General features: G+C 40.2%; 1 long non-coding RNA gene across 1 annotated transcript; it reads right to left on the reverse strand.

Annotated features, from left to right (window-relative positions):
- Positions 1-6,390: 6,390 nt before the first annotated feature.
- Positions 6,391-15,175, reverse strand: LOC118235543. Its single transcript, XR_004766875.1, has 3 exons — positions 15,106-15,175; positions 8,769-8,856; positions 6,391-7,939 (listed from the first exon to the last, which is right to left on the reverse strand). It is a non-coding gene; the product is annotated as an uncharacterized LOC118235543 (long non-coding RNA).
- Positions 15,176-15,689: the final 514 nt, after the last annotated feature.

Here is a 15,689-nt window from a genome sequence, read left to right on the forward strand (position 1 = left end):
TGAGACACGCAGATTCATCACACATGGCTGCCTTGTTTGTTTGTGTGTGCCAAAGCTAAAGGTTAACAGAGCTTGTGTGACTAGCATACTGCTGATAGGCAGCATCATGTGAAGTGCCAATGACATCACCAGCACGTTTTCCCTCCAGTCGCCTTCTTGTCCAACAAACAACACAAATTAAAAATACTGCAAGAGATGAGTCTCTTGCAACACAATCATACATAAAAAGTTAATGACATTCGCTGTTGTTCTCTTATGTATTCGATGAATATGTTTTTTTAAATTTTATACCTAGTTGTGCCAGCTAGCTAATTAAATGACTGACTGGAATAAATTCAGCAGCATAATCTGATCTTCTCTCTCAAGAACATTCAGTAATAATCAGAGCTTTACTGCATGACACACCTACAGTATGTTCATATTGCCAAAGTATTTAACATTTCTAAAGTACACACACAACACACATACATATTTACAGCTAAATGTAAAAGTACTAGGACAGAGGCACAATATTTCTTGCTTTGGCTCACTCCAGCACATTGAATTTGAAATAAAAGAATGAACAGAACAAGAGATTAAAATGCAGACTGCCAGCTTAATTTGATGGCATTTACATCAATATCTGGCCACCCCCCCCCCCCCTTTTTAGTCATGGGACAAATTAACATAATCTGAAATAAAGTCATATTCAGTACTTGGTTGCAAATCCTTTGCATTCATTGACTGCCTGAATTCTGTGACCCGCAGTGCTCACCAGACACTGGGTATCTTCCCTGGTGACGCTCTGCCAGTACTGCAGCCATCTTCAGTTCCCGTTTGTTTCTGGGGCATTTTTCCGTTAGTCTTGTCTTTAGCAAGTGAAACGTATGTTCATTCCTGAAATGGGGAGCTGTGTAGAAATTTTTTTACATTTTAACCAAGATGTATTCAAATATAATTCAATAAAAGCTGATGATCTGCACTGTAACCACATGTGCACTGTTTGTGTGTGTGTGTGTGTGTGTGTTTGATTTATACGTACAGGTACAATAACACAAACATTTACTTAAAAATTATATTTATATATACACATATTTATACATATATGCATACATACATACATATACACATACACATAGACATACACACATTCAGACAAAGAAAGGCCACTATGTGATACACTATTACTCTGTTACCTGGGTTTGAACTGCCAGCCATTTCCAGATCACTAACCACTTCACCTTACAGTTCATTTAAGCTCTCATGTATAAATGCTCAGATGACTAATTTTAACACAAGTATCTTGTGTTAAAAATAGTCATCTGCATATCTTTGAAAGGTTTTGTTTAAAAAAAAAAAGATAGCCTGGATTAGAGTATGCATTTGGACACTCAAAGTTGCGGAAATCTCCTATTCCAACAGTTTTTTAATCCCATTCCTGCTTGTCTACAGGGTACTGTACATCAGAATTATTTGAAGGTAACTTTCTGTGACTTGACCATCTCTTTCTTGCACCAACTCTTTCACACCTTTCTTCAAACACCAGTGTGTGACATTGTGACATCTAAATTGGTGATGCACGGATGGCCTTTTGTACCAGAAAGGGTTGAGAAGGGAGAGAATTTATTTGAAAAAGCCACTTTTATTTTTCTCGTATGCTTCCGTTTCCCCTCTCAAACATCCTGAGTGGCACTGAAGAGGATTCAAAATGAATGCTTGGGAGGGGGGAAAAAAGTTCACTGGGTGACATCAGCAACAAAGAGTTGGTTTGAGTGGCATGGTAGGACATGTCCAATGACATGGCCGATCTCAGGAGACCACTGGAACCATTTTGGCTTTGGTAACATCTCAGCCAAACAGACAGGAACACGACAGGGGATGAGCTCAGACATACAGGCATCAACGCAAGAAATTTCATTCGGAAACTGTTTTGCAGGTGACCTTTCCAAATCAGATTTTCAAATCCTGCCAACTCATGATACAAATACATTGAAGCTGGGTCACTGAGTCGGCCAGTAAAACCATATAATCTCAAACCACAAAGAGTCAAATAGCCAACTTCATTTAAAGCCCTTTAGACGATACATTTATGGTTAAGGGTTTTAAATATGAATATGCAATAAATGAATGCATAAAATGAAATTACAGTGTGACTTCCAAGTACAACCCTCTTGTTTTTAAGGCTAGGCAATAAATAGGGGTTCTCAATGAATCTCTGAATGCCTATGAATGCCGCACTACATTGCAGAAAGTATTCTACCGCTTCCATTCTTCTTCATAGATGTGTCAGCTCTCTGGCACGACAGCTGCATTATCTGCCAGCATCAACCACCTCCTGCATGGCTTCAAAAATCACATCAGGCTTACCAGTGTGATTGAATTACAAGTTCATAACTTTTAATATGCTATAGTTGGTGCTGTACGTCACCATAGTGATTTCAAAAGGAAGCATCTTTGTCGATGCAACAGCGGCAATGCATAACGGACAGCTTAATGCGCACATCTGAACATGCAATAAAGTTAATACAGCTCACTGGCCTACTACTTTACTCCACCTCCACCAAAAAGGGATGGTTGCTTGACCTCTGAAACAAAATGTTTCCTTATTAGTGTACGCAGTGCACAGACTCAATACATGCATCCCCACTGTATGTTTGCATCGCACGCCAATGTTCAAAAGTAAGGAAATTATTCTGCGGCCACAGAAAAATAATAAAAATTGAAGTAATAAATAATGAAATGTAACTGCTCATTTTGTAGTGGAAGATCAGTTAAAGGGTGCAATCATTGGGAATTACAATCCAACTCAAATCTAATATTCAATAAGTCAATGCATACGTAGGAATACCAGCTGCGATATAACTAAAGGGACTGGCTGGAACTTGTGTAACGACAGGGGTGGACGTTGGATCTGAGTGGTCTGAATTGAGCAGCTGCAACACGTCTGGCATTTTCTGGGTCTCTATCAGTGGCCACACCTCAGTCTGCAGACAAATCACACCATTAATCTTGGTATTATTTTTACAGGAAAGAGCAATGCTCCATTTGTTCTTTCTTGAATATCACATCAGTGTGTTTATCACTTGTCCCTTCAGCAGACTGTAGAAAATAAAGAAGTGAATAATTTATTGCTTCATTCACATACCCTAACAACATAAACATCGCTGCTCGTAAAAAGGCTCTCCAAGCATAAGATCTTTCAACGGCAATATTATCTGCAACATATAACATTATAATGTCAATGCACATCATGCAGATTCAAAATTCCCAAAGGTATTGACACCAAACAGTCATGGACTTTTTAAAACTTCATGTTGTTTAAATAAAATTAAAAAAATTAAAAACAATTATTTGAAATAATGGAAATAATAAGAATAACACGTACAAGAATAAGAAATCAAAGGATTGTACTGTTCCTGAGATTTGTTTTTGTAATGTAGTGGTAAAATGGAAAGGGAAAGGCAGAGAGAATTTTAATTGATTTCTTGTTGAGCAGGGGAAAAGGCAAGGACAAATTTTCAGTTCATCTACTTCCAATAACATGGATGAGCAGCCACTGGGGAGGGCACGGAAGATTGCTCAACATGAAGACAATGCATTCAGCATGAGGATAATAATATTTTTACTGGTTTTGCTTTTTTTTACCTTTGTGTGAGCACACAACACAATCTGTGTTCTTACAGAATTTATTATATCAGATTGATTGGATGCAAAAGGTATATTTGTGTGTGAATATACACAGTAAATAAAGAGAATATGACTGAGAACCGATTCAAAGAAATTCAATCAAAATGACTAGAACTTCACTGTACCGCAACTGTTAAGTTGTGACATAACTGTCGAAACAGAATACTAAGAATATTTTCAACTGGGATCATACTTGCAATAATTATGAACAAAAGTTGTTGTACATTTCGATGTACATTAATGGCTTTCAAATAATCAGTTTGTTCATGAATATATATGAGGCCAACAACAGTTCATCCTCAGCACCATACTTGGGGATACTGCTTATATTATATCTACTATGATATAATGAAATCACTACAAAAGAAGAAGATGAAGAAGAGTTCTTTTTGTACAGTCAGTGGTGTGCGATCTGGCTTAGAGGTCTCTAGCATACCCCTGGGCAGGCTGATGTCAATCATGTGACGTCATGCACACAGGTGAAAAACAGAAATACTCCAGTGACATGGGGTTTGAGAGGCATCAGAAAACCAAACAGAGTGTGAAATGGAGAAGGCAATGAAACTAAACCATAGGGGCGAACAGGAAAAAAAACTCACAATGGACTCACACAAGATAATCCTTTGAATTCTTTATCTGAATATAAACTGCGCAACATTCATGCAGTGCATTATAATGCAAGCAGTTTGTAGTAGTGGCTTGGTTGGAACTACTGAATGAGCACAACAGTTGGAACAACAGTCAGTATTTTCACCACTGTTACCAAGTGACCCACATATACCATGTATATATTTCAAAATAGAATAATAAAAATGTAATATTGTAAATGTAATGTAATATTGCTTAGAGTCAGGGCTCAAAAGCATGCTGCCATTACAGGTAAAGGCACTGCTCCCTTGGTATAGTCACATCTGTGGTGGCAGACTTTCTGACAGGGAGCCATTACACTGTGAATCAGTGTGAATGAAGAAGCTGCAAAGAATTTTGTACCATCTGAGATTCTGATTTCCACTGGATCAGACAGCTGGAAAAGTATGGCCCTTAAGTAACTTTATCAAGATTTTATTACTTTGTTTTCTTTTGAGTGAAACAGGCACTCAATCTTCAACTCCCAGTTGGCTATCTAAATAACGATCATTACTTGCATTCCACAAATAAATCACTATTAAAACACAGTGACACTCCAGTGTTCTGTAAGACAGAACTGAAACCTTCAGTTCTGCGGTAGGACTAAGGGACTAAGGTTTGTAATTGGACTTAACCATACAGTTTCTTGGTCCTGAAAAATTATTGAGATATCCAAAATAGTCACCAAATCATTTAATTAAATGTCACTTTTAATAGTACTCTGCTGAAAGTTTTCTGTACAAAACATTGTCAGATGTAATGTGCTTCTGATACCATAATGCAGTTGGATAATTTAATAATTAGGCTTGTATTTCAGAATTTAGAGTGAACAACTTACTTTACATTCGTACATCTCTCTCTCTCTCTCTTTTCTCTATTTCAAGCAGTATTGAGATTGAAGAGGACAATGTGTTCTCACAAAAATCAATATCAGTCAATAAACATGCTGGAGGCTGCAAGTTTGTAAAAGGATTCTAGGGGTAGTAATGGACTCTTCTCACTCTTGATGAATATTTACCAAGAACAAGTAAGAATTTATCAACTGTAATAGAACATTTTTTTTTTTTAAATAAAGTGAATAAATATGCTGACTCTTGCCATCTAAATGATTATTCCATATACACTGTATGTGCTTGAATATCCTTAACATATCTAGTCAATTAATCGATTCCATTTCAATTAAACTGTTGCTGGAAAGTCCAGCAATATACAAGAATGGAGCCATCATTTTAATTAATAACATGACGAGTGATGGGATTGGGGGGGGGGGGGGGGGGGGGGGGGGGTTTGTGGGACAAATGATAATTAATATGACTTGCTGATGCTTTGCATGAAAAAAATAGTGCTTCAAGGTAATTGGGAAATCTGCAAATGTCTTGTCCCCTCCCTTGCGCGAGCCGTAGTTGGCGCATAGCAGTCCATTAGTCATCCGACAGCTGGGCCAAACAAGCCAGAAAAGCTCCTCCTACGGCCATCTCCAACTGACCTTTAGCGATGATGAGCGGGACCGCTCTCCCAGAGTGCGGCTAGCTTCACCTGCTGCGCTCAGCGGCCTCGTTAGCCACCCAGTCACCTCAGGTGCTCAAAAGCAATGAAATTTATAGTAAGTTGCCCTGTGGTTCTTCTTTCTTTAACCCTGACATCTTCAACTCTATATCGGCACCTTTGCAAAGTGGTAGGACACCTGAGGGAGAAGCCTTTCCAAAATACCCTCACCCCTCGCCTTCTCCAAATGGATTGAATCACTGAAAAGCCAGAGCAATTAAGAAAGGTCCTAACTTTTCAAGAGCAGATCTGTTCTGCTCTGCAGCCTATTACACAATGTTAACATACAGACCATGGCACATACTTAAGAGTCACATCTCCATTGTTCTCTAAGGCAGGGGTGTCCAATCTCGTCCGAAAAGGGCCTGTGTTGGTGCAGGTTTTTGTAAAAGCCCAGCGTTATCACACCTGATTCTAGAACAAAAAGCCGGCACCCACACCGGCCATTTTTGTATAAGATTGGATACCCCAGCTCTAAGGCCTTATTACACTAAATAAATATATAAATAAATAGGCATTCCTTTTTATGTCAGAAAATGTATAGGCCTAATGTATCCTGGTACAGTTAAAGACCACCAGCAGGATAAGAGATGCAGGTGGGTGTTAGAAATGTTTATTTTGTTTATTTTCTATACTGTCTTGCACCATGTCAAAATTAGTATAAATAGGACACTAGCTGTATGACACTTGCCTATTTTACCACTACTTAAGCACCATAGTGGCCAAGGTGAACATCACTTTAAGCCAGAAAGGAAAACATTTTGTGCTTAAATGAGCAGTCTGCAAATAAACGCTCAGTGGTAACAGAAAACAACCACATATTGGCCACATGCATTGAATTTGTATTGACAGGGAAAGGAACAGTAATTCTCACAATCTGGTTCTCTTTGGAAAATGTACTCCAAATCGTGGAACACAAAACAGTACATATACTTGGCACTTAGCGAAACTAAGTGATATATTACCATTTTTCACCATTATTGGTGATTTTATATGACCCCACTATTTATAAGTAATAAACTAATTCAGAAGAACAATTCAGTTTTGTCTCAGAAAAAGAACAAAAAGACATGGTAACAACAGCATTGCATTCAACACCTCATTGTTTCAGTTCATGCTTTTCTGAGGTTTTTACTGGACCACATCGATTCCAATTTCTCTGATGACGAAAAAAGACAGACAAGCCATAATGGCCACGCATACCCATGCATCCATAACATTCGTCATCGGGGGAGATGGGTGCGATGGCGTTTGATCCCGGCAGCTGAAACACACACCTCTTCTCCCCCTATGCCTGTTACTCATCTGATAATGATGAGCAGCTTAGCCTACATGTGAACAGCATCTGATTTGCTCCACCTCCACAGCAGCTGTTTTCATGTACACAGCCTGGCCATGCCTTCAGATGCGTGACAGAGATTACAGCAGCTCTCCTCAGTGTTCCTGAACACACAGTTCTGCATGTGATGCGTAACTAGGAGGCTTTGATTCTTCTAAAACAGTAATAATGTGTGCACAAACAAGTAAATGAACTGCATTTTTCAGAGAAAAGCATGATTGTAATCTCCAACATTGTCTTCGCTGTCTTGATGTTCCTTAGCCGATGTTATTCGGTATTAGTCATTCGTTTATCACTAACTACATGCATTGAGCAATGCTATTTCAACACTTACGCTTTTCCCACCAGGAAAGTGTTAGGCCCACACAAGACACTGCCGCAATGAAGTCAATGCCACGTCTTGATGTTTGCGGTTGTTATTATTAGTAGTATTATACATCACCTGCATTTTATTTATATGCCACTTTTCATTCCAACAGAATCATAGTGTATTCAACAGTCAAGAAATAAAATGAAATGGAATTTAAATTTTTTTTGCTGAAACCACCTTGGTTGAGATTCACCGATGAGAATATGTTAGCCCATCAAGGCCATTCAGTCCAGTATTATGGGAATCAGGAGCCCATGTAAGACGGTTCTGAGCAGCGGGGATATGCAGCGGGTGTGGGCCCTCTCTCAGGGCCAGTGATGGTAATGAGGCGAGCGCATGTGTGGCAGCAGCAGTGTTTCACGGAGATGAGCTCGTAACCCCTGCAGAAAATGCTGAGGTGTGCCACAGTTTGAGTATGGGTACATCAACAATGCATGTTTGCATATTGCAGAGATTTATGCTCCAACCCATAACATACTGCTTCTTCTACTCCCTGCACTAAAGGTTGGTGCATTATGACGTTCCTTTTTTACAATTACTTCTTTATATTATGCTGGAAACAGCATGTGATGTTTTTGGCATGAATTATGTGACATAAGAGGGTTATGAACATTAATGTGTAACTTGACAAGAGGCTGTAATAAGAATTAAAACTACAAGTCTTATAAATCATTGATATTAATATGTTAGTGTCTTTACAAAAATTGGTAATTGGTATGAGTCTAGGCAGACAGAAAAACAGTTGCAGGCAGGTGTTACATTTTGGTTAGATGCTACGCTTAACCTCAATTAATGACATTACCCTTTCTGCACTGTATGTTTTAATATACAGTAGGTCTACCCAAACTATGTCAACTATGCATGCCCTATGTATGCCTCATTTTAAAAAGACAGTGGCTATTTTTGTGCATGACAAAAAAACAAGAAAACGTGTTTGTATTAAGGCTCGGACAGAATATTTGAAAAACAAAAAAGAAAAACCAAGAATGAGCAGAGTTCCTCACAATCCAATCTAGGGCAGTACTTCCAGAAAACAAGTAGGTCAGTGTGCCTCCTCTCCTCTCTCCTGTAACCTAGTACTTTCCCGTTTCACACGTTCCACGGCCATCTACTGTCTGTCTTCAATTATTTACAGAGACAAAGAAAATGTGGGAAAAAAAAAGAAGCTGCAAACATAGAATATAGACCGACTGAGAGCGCTTCTCTTTTCTTCTCTTATACCTCTTTTTTGCCTCATCAACAGCAGTTTGTCCTCCATGCTCAGCGATTTCTGCAGCGGCTTTCCAGGATGTGGGGGCCATTGTCTGGGCTGAAATAAATGCACAGAATAATAACTACGCCTCGAGAGGCATTGTTACAACATATAGATCCCTCAGCAGAAATACCGGTAAAGAGAGCAGCATGAATGCACCAGGCAAAGCAATAAGGAACATGCATGAATGCAAATATAGAGATAAACAGACAATCATCTTGAGATGATTAGATAAAACTTAAAAACCAAAACTTTGATTTAAAAAAAAACAAAAAAAAAACAGTGGCATCAAAGCAAATGTGTGTTAATGATTTCGTTTAGGCAGGACGCACGCTCCATTCTCCGTCTCGGAAAGAGAGAGAGAGAGGCCCGATTAATCAAGCGCTTATCTAAAAGAGTGATGTGAGGACGCTCGGACAGAGATGCATGGGGAATTTTAAAAGGACCCAGTCAATGGAAATTCAGAGCTGCGCAGCGCTTTCATTGCCCCGTCCGACCCACCCCACCGGGCCTGGGGGGGATTACTGTTTAGTAGTCTGTCCCATGATGCACTGCAGCATTTCACCTGAGCGGGGCGAGAGAAAATACCACCGACCTTTCCGCGCCGATTCTTCACTCGGCCCGCGCTCAGTTTATTGATATCGGCATCGCGCCCCGGAGTTGCTACGGCGCCTGCCTCATTTGCATACAAGGTCAAGTTCGCTTCCTGTTAGGAAGTGCTCTCAATGGCATTTTCTCCCGTGTCCTACGGGTCACCTGATCAATCCTAATTTGCTAACAAGTGAAAAATAAAACAAGCACACTTTCATATGCTCCTGAAGCATATAGCACTCTGTGTAGGAAGTATGGCTGGAATGATGCATGGATTTAGACTGCAGTATTGGAACTTTGGCTCCATTTCTTCCTTTGCTCTATGGGCTGACTGCAAATTTGCTTGTGTCTAGCTCTTGTGGAGTTTGCTTACCATGTTAAATGCACTTGTTGTAAGGTGCTTTGGATAAAAGCCTCTGCCAAATGACTATAGTGTAACTGTATTTCTATTTTGTTCAATTTAGATTGCACTGCTTTCAGATCAGGCAATGGATGAATGCTTTTTATGTTCTTACGAACAATGTCTTCAGTTAAGCAGACTAGTGCCATTTTAAAACCACCTGTGTAAAATATATCTAAGAGTATATCAGTATATCCATACCTTCTCAAACACCTCTTATTACCAGTACATGGTTGCAGGCCAACCCTGGCTCCACCAACATTCATTTTGGGAAAACAACCAAGTGAACATTTTCATTTTGCTTCAACAGATATCACAATGGTGAGTGAATGGTGGGTGTGCTGCGATAGACTGCTGGCTTGTCCAGGGTGTATTCCTGCCTCTCCCCCAATGCACCCTGGGATAGGCTGCAGCACCCTCCACAACCCTGCCCAGGATAAGTGGGTATAGATAATGGATGGATGGAAAGAGATATCACTCTCAGTAGATTGCGGTGATATTAAAGAAACCCTCATTATTTTTAAATGCCATCGAGGGTAATTTTGCAGATATCCTACATGAATAAAGACATATTATGGCCCACTGAAAATGCAGGCATATGACATTTCTAGTCAAATGTGTAATTCATTCACATTAGTATGAAAAAGTGGGGCTCTGCGTGTTAAAGGCAGCTGATTTAGGTGCTGATGTGTGAATGAGAGTCAATGTCTACAGAGACCATTAAAAATTTTACCCTAGTATTTATCACCTAGTGTAGAATGTTTTAGCCATCAAACATACTATTTTATATTACTTTAGCAGACCCATTTTCAGAAGTGGTTTGTTCATTTGCCAATTGTTTTTGTTTACAGCACAGTTTGCAGGTTTTATTAAAAGGGCAATTCATTCTTCATAGCATCTCATTTGTATTTTCTGCAGATTCTGTCTTCATACAGAACGTTTTGCATTTCAAGCGTGGCATTTTGATGGCATTTATTAATGAAGTTTAAACACTACTCCATTTATTTTGTAATTGAAATGTGGACCTATCATAAACCACAGTCTGATTGCGTTTCAGTGATAAACACTCAGACCAGGTGTCTAATAAAAAAACATGGAATTAGGTATAGCACACTCTGTACTAAATAGACAGAGGTGATGCTGCCATTTTCTTTCCTTACAGCAGGGGTCTGTATAAGAGAGGTATCGACAGGGACTGTGTAACAGGTTGCACTTGAAGCCTTTACATAATAAATTCGGAAGTGAATAAGCCTCTGGGAGATTCCCCTCTATTGTTAATGGGAACCTTCCTGCTGTCTGCTGATGCTGGCCGTACTGTGGGGCCAAATTGGATTTCTGTTTATTAGAAAATGGAAGGCTGTCACCACAGACTGTTAATGGTGAAGCTGTGAGAAATTAATTGAGCCAACTAAGCTCAGACTTGTGGGAGAAACTAAATCAGAGTGTCTTCCACGGTCCTCTTTCAGATGGCAGGCAGTCAGTGACTCGACCAGTGATCTGCCTCTGAACAGCCACAAGTGGTGCTACTGGGTGTGCTGGACACACAGCCTACTGATATAGTTGGTGCATGGCTACCTATCAAACTCTCTGCTTTGCAAAGACACAATCTAAGACTGTGCAGCTGACATTAATGACAGCAAACTTAAATTTGCTGATGGATGCTGGAGGACCATATACAGGCCCACTGATTGTGTTCAGGGGTATGGTACCAGCCATGACAAGTGTCAGCTGTACGGTAAGTGTCAGAGTATCAACAGTACAGGCACAAAGTTGTTAACTGCACAAAAGTCTGATTTAATCAACATCCCCGCCCACAGCATCTTGTTTGTTTCTTTTCTTGTGGCAATCCTTAAATTCTAGTGTGCTAACTAGAGCATCTGTTGTTGACTGTCTTAGCCTGAATCATCCAGGCTGTCTTAGGCCTAACTTCTGTCTCTTTCTTGCAGCATCTGGCCATTGCCAAACTGTCCACCTATTTTAAAAGCAAAAATATAAATGTACGCACTACAGCGCGTGGGTGGCTATGATTGGACAAGCAGGTCGGCAGTGGCCTCTCTCACATACAGTTAATTAATACATAAAGTACATTTGCATTCACTTAGCAAGAACATAATGTTTTTTCTGGGGCCTTCGAAATTTTTAATGGCTATAACTCATTCATTGATAAAAAACAAATAAATAAGAAAAAGCCATTTGTTTTACATCAGTTTTAAGGAGAGGCTTTTTGTAATTTAAGAAGATACAGGCTACTGTATTAATCAGCAAGTCTACATAGCAGTGAATGCAATTAGTACAAAATCCAGCAGCCCCAAGTGCTTGCCTCAGGAGTATTGTGCCACACCAAGAATTTCAGTCCTGATCTTCGGTCATTGCTAAACTAAAAACCATTCCATGGCCTTATGCCCCATACATATAGTGCCTGGACCTTACCGTATGCTCCAGGATGCAGTCTTGCTCAGCAAGTGCCGATTTATTTGGTGACCCAGCCAGTCTTCCGAAACCTGGGAAGACCTAAACTATCACCTGACCGGAGGAATGCGGTCGGGACATCCGGACACACATCGGCTTCCTCCCAGTCCTCCCTCCTTAATGCCTCAGGCCAACGAATCCCCCATTGCATCCTTCACTTATATCCAATCTAGAAGGATATGAACTGGATATCAGGACAACTTCCAAGCAGCACCGCGATGCCCTTTGTCACAGTGTTTGTTTTTTATTCATGCAGGCCCCGCTAATGAAGCTGTCTGCCTGTGTGAGTGATTACCCCTGGAGCGCAGTGCGCAGAGACGCAACATGCCTCATCCAAACTTTATTTTTCCCGCACTCAGCGCATAATTACAGTGTAATGGAGTGTCGTTCTTGCTGTAGCCTTTTTAACACGTTCCTTCACTAATTTATTTGTTTTTTTCCCCCCGCAAAGTGCAAATTTCACTCATGGGTGAAAATTCAATTTAGGCGCACTGCTGTAAGTCCCGGCACACACAAGAGTGCGCATTAATAAAACATACAGCCGTAACGCGATACAGATTGGCCATCAGAGGGGATCAAAACAAAAACTTGTTTCTGTATAGAAGTGCACCATGAATTCTTTTATATTTAAATTTTATTCATTATTATTATTTAGACACAGACCTGGGGGGCAGGGGTTGGGAGGACTGCTACAGGGGTGGGAGGTAGGTGGTGGTAATTGACAATTGTATTGCAATGTTTTAATAATGTGAGAATATTGGCAAAACAAAAAGTTCACCATAAGCACGGGAGCAGACATTTGCTACCAGTGCAAAAACCTTCTGTAGACAGAACAGCGGGGACACCTGCGGGCTTTTCTTTGCTTGTGCGATGCTTAAGGAACGCACCACACGATCACCTAATCGTGCTTCATTTCACACCCACAAAAACAATGAAGGCATACAGTGCTGAAAGGCTGGCTGTATTCTGTCAAAGAAATTACGGAGCAGAGAGAATGTAAATGGACTGCATTTATATAGCGCTTTTATCCAAAGCACTTTACAATTGATGCCTCTCATTCACCAGAGCAGTTAGGGGTTAGGTGTCTTGCTCAGCGACACTTCGACACGCCCAGGGCGGGGATCGAACCGGCAACCCTCCGACTGCCAGACAACCGCTCTTACCTCCTGAGCTATGCTGCCCCTTTCTTTTGAATGCTTATCCTCTGTTGGTCTGCACGTTGCCAACACTTTTGCATACTATGTGCATCTTCTCTTTTACAAACATACCACACAAAGCAATATCACTTCTGAAAGAGCACACTTTTCCCTTACTTCCCTCATGAAACCTCTAATGATGTTGACCAACAGTGAACATTTTCAGAGCACAGGAATTATTTGTGTGTTTTATATAGCTTTATATAGGCTTCCAGCGAGAAAGGAACTACATTTACAGTAGTAGAAAATCAGGCCTACAGTAGGTAAAGGTGTAACGGCTTCTTACACTTATACACTCTGAGCAGCGAGTCCCACAGTTCAGTCCCCTCATAGGCCTTCCAAGCCCACCTGTTTTTCTGGCTTATTCACTTTGTCACTAATTACAGTGCCCCCCCCCCCCCCCCCCCCCAAGAGAGCAGTGCACTCTTCTCAGAAGCACCACAGCAGAGAAGAGCAACACTCAACCTGCTGTTGTCTCTTTATCCCTCTCAATCCTTTCAGGCAAGCACTTGCCAAAATGTGCAAAATGTGATCAAAAATGCAGGATTCTATACAGTATGTTATTTTACAGGGTAACCATCCACACACAAAACTACAGTCTTAAATTATGGTATACTCTGTTTACATACAGGTTAAATTGGGACTTGGGAACCCTAAAATGGGATGTATCCTGAGAAATGTGTGGCAGCAGCAGTGATGGTGATGGGGTGGTGGCAGAGGGCAATGGGTAATGAATGAGCCATCTGTCATAGCTGAAAAAAGCTGCCACATTGGATGTTATGATAAGCTCTGAAATATATAGGCTACTCTCTGCAATATACTGAGCAAATGCTAGAATGAGCTGCCTGCTAAGCCTTGACCCCATCATTAATAAAAATAAAAATAAAGTACAATACGTATCAGCCTAAAATGTCTCTAATGCACCATGCATACATTTTCACTCAAGAAAAGCAATGTTCTAAACAGTATTTATTCTATTGATGCTTTGGCAATACGTACAGTGTTTTTAATTCCGCAAGCGTCATGAATGATGAGTAAAGCTGGGTTTTTGTCATGGTTGGAAGTGTCTTGGATTCTGTTATTTTTGCCTTTATTTCGCCGGTCCGAGACTGCCCCCATTTTTTGTTATTTCCGCATTTTGTTTTTAGTGCTTTCCATGATTTTCCGGCAGTTTTGGATGGTAAGTGTGAGCCATAACTATAGAGTCTATAGAGTTATTTGTAGGCATATTATGTCTACGAATTGTAAAAATGATGAGAAATCAGTTGTTACCCTCTAAAATAATGTCCGTTCCCTCTTTCGTCCACCTGCTTCTTTACCAATATTTCTTATACAGTCGAATTAAAACGCAGTATAATGTACTTTCAAACAAGGGAAAATTCAATCAACGATCGCATTTTCTTTGCTCTTTGCATTCATCAGACGGCCGTTTGCTCGTAAGCCACCTCATTTCTTTTTAAAATGCGTAAACAAGCCGGCAAGCAATGTAGTAGCTGCCTACGTTCTCTTAAGTTAAATGATTTCGCTTTAAAACGTCAACCAGTAAAACGCCGGCCAGTAACACAAATTCGCTTATAAGAAATCGTAGCTAACTTTGAAGGGAAGTAAAGTTTTCTAAAAGTTCTAAAATACAACTGATAAATAACTTACTGCTTCTCAACAGGCGCTCTGTTTTGTTCGTTCTGCCCGCACTGGGTTTCCGCCGCCTCTGTGAATTCATTCAAGAGACCTTGATTTTTTCATCCTTTTTTCTGATTGGTTGAGTGTGGAAACTAGCTTGTTCGATTCAAGAAAACTTCATTTTTATCCCTAAAGGTGCATGGACGTCAATAACCATCGTCCCAGTCCAATTTAACCCCTCTGCACATAGTCAGTTTCTTGTATATTTTCTATATTATGCAGTCGAGTAAAATTTTATCTGCTGCTGATAGGTGACCTTTCTTTATATGCAAACGCTCATGACAAAAAAAGGCACGCCGTCTGAAAAGCCCTCTTAGGAAGACAGATCACAATCAATCTTTATTAATTAACTTTCGGTAGATTTTGATTGACATTGTAGGAAGGGACACGTTCTGCCTTTGTTGTCTGCACAGATTACAGTATGTGTTTTTGAACGTGTGTGTACATAGATGTGTATGTGTTCGCATGTGTACATGAGTGTGTATGTGTCTGAATACATTATGTTCACACATCTGTATTTGTTTATATGTGTATGCATGTGTGCGTGTAAATAT

Source organism: Anguilla anguilla, chromosome 9 (assembly GCF_013347855.1).
Source record: "Anguilla anguilla isolate fAngAng1 chromosome 9, fAngAng1.pri, whole genome shotgun sequence".
NCBI lineage: Eukaryota > Metazoa > Chordata > Actinopteri > Anguilliformes > Anguillidae > Anguilla > Anguilla anguilla.